The sequence below is a fragment of the Mustela nigripes genome, chromosome 6 (genome assembly GCF_022355385.1).
Source record: "Mustela nigripes isolate SB6536 chromosome 6, MUSNIG.SB6536, whole genome shotgun sequence".
NCBI lineage: Eukaryota > Metazoa > Chordata > Mammalia > Carnivora > Mustelidae > Mustela > Mustela nigripes.
Window position 1 is genome coordinate 115,328,325 of NC_081562.1, and position 9,000 is coordinate 115,337,324.

The following is a 9,000-nucleotide window of genomic DNA, read 5'->3' on the forward strand; positions in this document are numbered from 1 at the left end:
TCATTTATGAAAATGATTCATCTTTAAAGAGATTCCTCGCTCTGCCTGCAGGCTGTAGATCTTTCTGCACCAGACTTGTGTAGGCTGAGGTTATAAACTTCAGTGTGTAAGCCATTTGGAGGGGCTTAATTTTGAATATTGGAAGAAGCCAAGAGCACAATTCACACGTTTCCTTAAAGGAACAGCCCTGGGACTTTCTTCAGCAGGACGATGCTCCCAGGGGGTTTCATTGACAAATTGCGCTGGGATTCAACTTTTATTTATGTCGCTACAATGTTGTCACAGTTAGCGCATTTAAATGCAGGGTCCACTGAGCCTGGCGGATAGAACCTGAATTGGGTGGTGACAGGAACACGTCACCTTCCACGTGGAGCTGGAGACTCTGCTCCCTGTATTTCATGTTTGTAGAGGGTACTGTGAAGGTGTTATTTGTGGCAGAACTAGTGGCCATTGCTGGCATCCGTTGGAGTATTTCTTTGAGCTGGAAAGCCTTGGAAGGTAAGAGAAGCAAGTGTCACTGAAGGGAGGAATAAAGATCTGAACAAAAGTAAAAATAGGAAAGGAAAAAAAACCAGTAAGAATTGGTTCATTCATTCAGGCTGAACTCACAGGCTGTACAAACCAGGATTATTTCCACAGTTCCTGGGAACTGGTTCTCACACTGGAAATACGGCAAGGCACCCCAGGAAATACATACGTGTGGGAGTTTGGAGTTAAGAGAGAAACTGAAGATACAAATATTGATGTACTGATTTTAGAAATTCAAGCTTTTGTGAAACACGGTTTAAGTAGAAATGAGATGGTCTCGACCAGGGGGTAAGCAGACATTTTCTTTTTTTTTTTTTTTTTTTTTTTTAAGATTTTTTTTATTTTTTTGACAGAGAGAGACCACAAGTAGGCAGAGAGGCAGGCAGAGAGAGAGAGAGGAGGAAGCAGGCTCCCTGCTGAGCAGAGAGCCCGATGCGGGACTTGATCCCAGGACCCTGAGATCATGACCTGAGCCGAAGGCAGCGGCGTAACCCACTGAGCCACCCAGGCGCCCAAGCAGACATTTTCTGCGAAGGGCCAGATAGCAAGGGTTTAGGCTTCGTAGGCCACATGACTGCTGTCACAACGACTCAGCTCTGCAACTGTAGCCGGAAGCTGACAAAGACCATTTGCAAATGAAAGGGTGTGGCTGTATGCCGATAAAACTTTATTTATAATGACGTGAGATAGTGGGAATTTGGCTCTCTGGCCCTGTCTTAGTCTCCTCTGGTCTGTCATCAGACTTCAAGCAGGCCTGTGGCTCTCTCTGCATTCCTAGACCAAGACCAAAGCCTAAGGGTGGCAATAAAGGAAGAATAGCATTCTGCTTTGTACAAGTAGCAAAAATGAGTGTAACAAAAGCTAGTATTCTGCAAGATGGTAATTGATCGTCCTTGAACAACATTTCTAAATGTGAGCAAGTCTTCTGGAGACTTTAGTTTTTCAAAGGCAAAGTCTAAGAGCAGGGGTGGGTGGCAATATTTCCCCAAATTGTATGTCCATAGAATCTTTTTTGTATTTACATCCCTTACCATCTTGGGACACCAGGGTTCCTTGACATGCAGCTGGGCAACACTTCCCTCTGAAATTTTCTACCTGCCATTTCACATGGCAACAGTTGGATTATGTGCCTGGATACATGTCTGCCCTACCCAGCTCAGGCCATTCTCCCAATCTCCAGAAGCCACCAGAGTAAAATTTTTCATGTCTCTTTAACCTGATGACTGGTTTCCTAATGCCAGTTTGCTCTTCCTGAGGAGGTAGTCATACGCTTTCCTGACCTATCTGATATTTGCAAAAACAGCTTGAAATTAGATATTTCTACTCTAGTTCTTTCTAAACTCTACTTAGAGATATCACACACACACACACACACACACACACACACACACACACAACCTGCCTTCTGGAAATTTCTGATGCTATGATGTCCTTTTCCTAGAAACTATGTCCTAAAGTGTTACCTTCAAGTGAATTCACTCAACTTCATGGAAAGCAGCAATCAAACCCAATGACTGTGGAAATTCATAAAGGATGATAGTTGTTCTCTGGCATAACGTTCTGTGCAGTGGAGAGTTGAAGAGTTCAGCCCCTCTCTACTGAGCACCCTCCGCATTCATGACCCAGAGCTAGACTCAATGGAGATTAATACACTTAATAAGCTACTAGTCTCGTCTTGGAGGAGATTTTAAATTATGCAGTGGTTTTAGAGTATTAGGGTTTTAGGGCAGTGGTTTTCAGACTGGGGAACCCTGAAGATCTACAGAGCTCCTCATGGAATGGGGCATATAGGAAGGGGTCTCTGAATCCCTGACCCCTGCTTCAATCAGAGTAGCTCTGATGTTACCTAGTTTATGTTCTAGAAAAATAACAGTCTTTGGATTTGGGAAGACACATCTCTTCTATTTACCTTGGTGCCATTTAAACCTCTGAGCCTGTTCCCTTATCTGTCAGATGTGGAAGGCACCTAGACTTCACAGATTTGCTTTCAAGGTTAAATGAATGGATGCATATGAAGTCCCCAGACTGGTTCCTGGTACATAGTAATGCCTTAATAAAGGACAGCTAAGATAGTAAAGTAGAACACGATAAAAGTCATGAGTAAATCACAAGGTGCCCTGCATTTCATCTCTTGAATAGTTGGACTCAAAAACATTTGTCGAAACAAAGATTGAGTGGGGGAAAAAAATGAATGAGAGAAGGGTTGGGTGACCTGGCTGGGGGATCACATAGGAGCAGGAACACTTAACCTGCACTTTCTTCCAGCTCCCGAGTCCCAGCAGCCTGTTGACCAGAAAGGAAGGATGCCAGGTGTATCTGCAAAACTGAAATGCCTCAGAATCTATGGGAGTCATCACTAGTGCAGATAAGACCTAGACCCCCTACGAAATGTCAGATGATATTATGGAGAGGTTTTCCTAGAGATACGGAAAGGGAGGAGTGGAGTCAGAGGGGTGAGGGAGGGACAGGAGAGAGAAGTTATAGTTCTAAAACAACATAATGCCCACTGTGTGAAAGATAATCCTAATTTTACGATTTGACTTTTTTGTATTTTTTCTATGAATCTTTGCTCTGCTATAATAAGTAGGTCTGCAATTATATTTTATGGGTGTCAAATTTCTTCTTGAGAAGATCCCCTGAAAAATAAAATACGACTTAAGTTATATTTTTTAAGATTTATTTATTTGAGTGAGAGAGAGAGAGAGAGAGAGAGAGAGATCTCGTGAGGGGAGAGGCAAAGGGAGACAGAGAAGCTCAAACAGATTCCATGTTGAGTGCAGAGCCCAACTCAGGCTTGATCTCCAGACCCTGAGCTCATGATCTGAGCCCAAACTAAGAGTCTGCACTTTAAACGACTGAGACACCTAAGTCCCCCTAACTTAAAATATTTTTGAAGTTAGGTACTAAATTTATCCAAATCCTCAATCCCCTAAACCTTTAATTGAATGGGATGGTTCTTTTCACTATAGACATGAGAAACATTTTTCAAGGTAGTTTTGTAACATCGAATAGTGCAGACAGACAGAAGCCAAATTAGGGAATGAAAAATTTAGGGGGAGGGAAAGGTGAGGCTGGGAAGGTCTCCTGGTTCCCAACAGAGACCACCAGGAAACCCTTAGCATTCAACTGAGAGCAGAGAAGGAATTCTGGGATTTTCTTTCAGTATTTACGTACATGATGTCTATCTCCTTCTCTCCAACACTTACAAGTGAACTGGATTAAGAATTGTAGCTCCTCTCCTTTGATTTCCTCTGTGAAAATAATAGTATTATGGCAACATGGAGGATACAAGACACAGCTACAACCTGAATTTTGTTGGGTCACACTCCTGTTTCCTTTTTAGCCCTCTGGACCATGACTCCCCATCTCTCCCACCACCCTTATAACTGGATGTTGAAAGGAACATTTCAAATCTACTCACTAACCCCCACCCAAAAGCAAAACAAAACAACAAAAAAAATTTGTGTGCCTTCCCTTGAAATTGGGGAACCAGTAATGCTGACCCGGTTTCAGTCTGTTCCTGACTGGAAACACTTGTCTGCTGGTGTTCCCGCCACTCTGGCTGTGCCTTGCTGGGATGGGTCCTACTGTGACACTGGCTATACCCTTGTGGCTTCCACACAGATCAGCCAGGAAATACTGCCATTTCTCCTCCCCTACAGATCTTCGCCATTCTCAAGGAGCTTATGCTATATAACACCAAAGAATGTCACTCTTCTCTTCAGGCATTACATTGCATATCTTGACTAAGAGTGCCATGGGGGCTCGGCGGATCCAAACGCCAGACATTGGGTTGTCAGAATCACCTGCTTTTCCAAATGTAACACTCTCTAACTGGGACCATTTTTGCACGATTCTCGTCTGCCCGGGATAGTCTTCTAACAGGAGTCTCCTCGGCCTGCATACAAATAGTGTTATTTTTTCATTCTATTCATTCTGTAAGTGCACCCAGGCATGTCTTTGAATAGTCAGTGTAGTTAAGGCTCAATATGAGATTCCCATTCTTTATAAAAATAAAGGAACTAACAATCGCAGTGTCAGTAATGGTGCTGTTTCCCGTTAGCTTGTTTGAAAAACTGGGGAATGAAGAGGAACAAATCTTGGGGTTAATTCTAGGTTCACAAACAGCTATTTCAGGGGAACAAATAGAATCTGGACATTAAAGCTGAAAGGGGGTCCTAGAGATTATCTCCCAAAATGCTCTAATTTCACAGATGAAGAAACTGGGGTCCAGAAAGACCACAAGACTTGCACAATGTCCACCAGCTATTTAATGGCAGAATTCAGATTTCATAATACTTGGGCCCATAAAATTTTCCCTCTGCCATGTTGTTCATCAAAATTGTGTAGAGACCCATCCTTCCAATGATTTTATTAGACTTTTAGGTAAAAAAAAAAAAAAAAAAAAAAAAAAAAAAAAATGAGTGCTGTTCCTTCGTTACACTCTTTCAATTAAGCAGGAATATGTGCAGGTTCATTTGTCCTGTTATTACAGCAGGAAATCTAATGACGCGAGGCCAGGATATCTATCTCATGGGATGCTTCACCAAATTTCTCTTTTCTCCTCCTTTTCCCTCAGACTCATTGGCTTTTGGGAAGGTCTTTGCTATTACTTTGTATTTCAATCAGAGAAGAGGCAGGAGAAACAGAGATAAAAATCAGAACAATAAGTGCAACCATTTGGAAGAAAAAGTATGGTGTGAGGGTTGGGATTATCTGTGGACTGCACTTAGCAGTGTTCATTGTGCTTACTGTGTTTGAGGGAAGAGGGATGAATGCTGAATCTGGACACATCAATCTTCAGCTGGCAGACCCCTCTAATGAAGACCTTGGCCTTTTGTAAGACGTTTAATCCATGAAATTCTGATCTTCACCTTCACTTTCCTTCAGATGGGATTACTAATAAAGAGATTCTCTATTTCTCCATAATAAATTTTTTGTAGAATAATTCTTTGTATGCAGTGGACTTTGAAACATGCATCTGTTCCATAAGGTGGGATGTTCTGTAATTCATAATATGTGTTGCTCTATTTATTTCTAAGGTATTTGCTTTCCCACCCTTGCTCTTGGCTTTGACTTGTCTGGTTGGCCAAGCTCACTACTGTTTCTGCAGCATTTGTACAGAGCCTTTCTTCTTTTGAGCCCTCTGTGCTGCAGTACAAAGATACAGAGCTGTGTAATTGCTGTGTGAGTGCCGGCTGGAAAATTGACACAAATTGATAGAAAAATCTGCCTGGGTCTTGCCTTTGAAAATGCTTTTGCCTCCAGTCCTGTCTAAGGGTTAACAATGGTGCTCCAGAACTCATCTGGTGCTTCTCATCTTCAAAGTCTTTTGTACCCATTAACTAATTTATCCTTATTACACTCTAGCAAGATAAAAAGGACAATCATGGTGGATCAGAATATTAGGGGACCCAGAAGTCCTTACAATATTACATCCTGGGTCCCCTCAATAATGCCTCCAAACACAAATCCCTTCCAGGTTGCCCGAATCTCCAGGGTATTTCTCTCCAAAACAGATGTTGCTTTTGTTGATCCCAAATTTAAAACTCAAAAAGGGGGGGAGGGTACATTTTAGCCAAAATGTAGACCAAAGACCAAAACTGAATACTTACAAAGTCTGTCCGCCTTACTGAGCCACAGAGCACTGTTATTCTTTTCTTCCATTGTTTAATAAATTTAAAAAATACATTTTTATTATTATGTTCAGTTAGCCAGCATATAGTACATCATTAGTTTTTGATGCAGTGTTCAACGAATCATTAGTTGTGTGTAACACCCAGTGCTCATCCCACCTGTACCCTTCTTGCCCATCGTCTGGTTACCCCACCCCACCACCCCCGTTCCTTCTATAACCCTGTTTGTTTCCCAGAGTCCAGAGTCTCTTGTGGTTTGTCTGCCTCCCTGGTTTCTCCCCTTTCAGTGTTCCTCCCCTCCCCCTGGGATCCTCCATGCTATTCCTTAGGTTCCACATGGGTGAAACCATATAATGATTCCTCCCTTTTGGTGCTCCCTTCCGCATGGCTCACAAGTGTGTTCAACTGCCTAACCAGCATCACAATCAAGATGTAAAGCCAGTCCATTGTGCCACTGACGTCCTCCACCACTTTTCAGTCAATCCCTTGTCCACCAGCACTGTGGTTTCCATACATTTGTCTCAACAAAAATCTCATATAAATGGAATCATGATACGCAGCCTTTGACCTGTGGCTTCTTTCTGACTTAGTATAATGCTAGCTGCTGTTTGCTGTTGCCTGAGTTAGTAGCATGCTCCTTTTTATCATTGGTGTTTGCTGCGTGGATGTACCACAGTGTACCATTCTGCATATGAGGGATCTGTGGACAGTTTCCAGTTTTTAGTGACTACAAATAAAGCTACTATAAATATTTGTGTACAAGCTTTTGTGTGGGTGTAAGTTTTTATATCTTTTGGGCAGAGTTATACTTAAGAAAAAATTTTTTTTTTTCCAGATTGGAAAATAAGAGCATATCTAAACACTCAAAGCAATGTACAAGAGAACTATTTATTGGCTCTTGACACTTAAACTTTTTGAGGAAGAATTTCTTTAGGCTTTAACTCATAAGGCCCCAGAATTTAAAAAAAAAAAAAAAGTGTCTTCAGCTTGCTTCCAAACACTTGATGAATCCGTCACATTTTTGGTCATTTAGGAAATACTAATTGAGTGACTACTATATGCCAGTCACTCTTTGGGCAGCGTTCTTGATAATGAAGTAAGTGACAAGGATGTTTCTGAACAAAGATGCATTTCCTGCCTTTCTACACCAGGATTCTCTATTCTCAATACTCTTTCATCAAGTCTCTGCACGTGTGTGGGGAGGTGAAGGGTGGAAAGAGCGGAGATGTTCCTGAAGATCCCCTGTATCTTCTGACAGGGAATGAGGACTTGCATTCTACTATCTCTTAATTCCTGGTAAGATTTTATAAACCTGGAGCATCTAGGTGGTTCAGTCAGTTAAGCATCCGACTTAGGTCGTGATCCCAGGGTCCTGCGACTGAGCCTCGTGTCGGGCTCCCTACTCGGCGGGGAACCTGCTTCTCCCTGTCCCTCTGCCACTCTCCCTGCTTGTGAATGCACTCTCTCTTTCTCTCTCTCAAATAAATAAATACAACCTTATTAAAAAGAGATTTTATAAACCTCTGTTTACAGCAGGCCTTCATCTCTCTTACTACGCCTCCCAATTGGGTAACAGATTGTGAACTTATAGCGAAATGGCCGTAGATGTGTTGGCGGAGTGTGTGAGGATGGGCTGTCGGCTAGTGTGAGAGGAGAGGCCCCCAGAAGGGTTCTACTAGGATGCTCCATCCCCACTGTCTTGTTATAAATGTGTGAGCAGCTGCGATGGGATAGTTACTGCTTTGCGTTAGCATTATTGTAATTAAAAAAATAAAATGAAACAAAATAGCACATCATACTGGAAGGGAGAGTGTATACTCCAGCATCACTTCTTGGTGTTAACTAAGAGGGATCCGGCCCCAGGAAGGCACTTCCAAGGAAGCAACAGTGAGGAGGTGGGCTCAGAGGCGGTCGTGTGTGGAGGTAAACTCTGCCTACTTCGTGTTTTCATCTGAGATTGATTTCCCAGGAAAAAGAAGAGGCAGAGTTCTGTGTCCAATGATTTCTCTATTCACTCCTTAGAGCGCTTGATTTTACAACGAACTCAAGAAACTAGTTGAGCCAATAGGTTCACCCTTAGGATTTCAATACATTGAGTAGTTTTGTGGTTCCAGAAAGAAATAAAATAAAACATTGGATCAACCGAGTTGGCCCACATAGACGGCTAGCTGGTCTGGGAAGCAGGAAAAGCTGTCACCTAATAAACGAAATGTAGCTTTGGAAGCCATGGAGTCAACCCTACAAAGGAAGACAGGACTTGAAAAGTTCCAAAGAGCCCATTTCTTTCTCAAAAATGGCCAGGATCCTTCTTGCTCTCCAAGACCACTGGGGCTAACATTTGGCTCCAGTGATATGGAAACCTCAAAATGACGCGTAAGGCATTTTCTGGGAACCCGAGCTCGCTCCTTTTCCTGATGAATTGTCATGCCCTTCTGAGAACAGAACCCGTCCGTCCTCTGAACTAGAGAATCAGATAACCAAGTCATGCTCAGCTGATTTGCCAGCCGATAAATGAGCTTCACGGGCGCTCCCTGCCCACAAGTCTTTTGAGAAAAAAGCAGCGAGTCTGAGCTCATGAGGCAGCCGGACCCAACAGCAGAGTCATGGTGTTCCTTGGCCCACACAGTGAGGGGGTAACTTCCGTGTCTGCCTCAGCACCCTGTTTGTGCATTTTACCTGTCGCTTTCGCAGAAATGGCCCAAGAGCTTCACCAGGCCACAGACCCAGCCGATGCTCAGAGAATGCCAGAGAAGGAGGCTCACGGTGGTGACAGCTGTGCTCAGAAGATGAGGCAACACGCTTCACCAGATGATTGTCTTCCCTCCCGTCCCGGAGA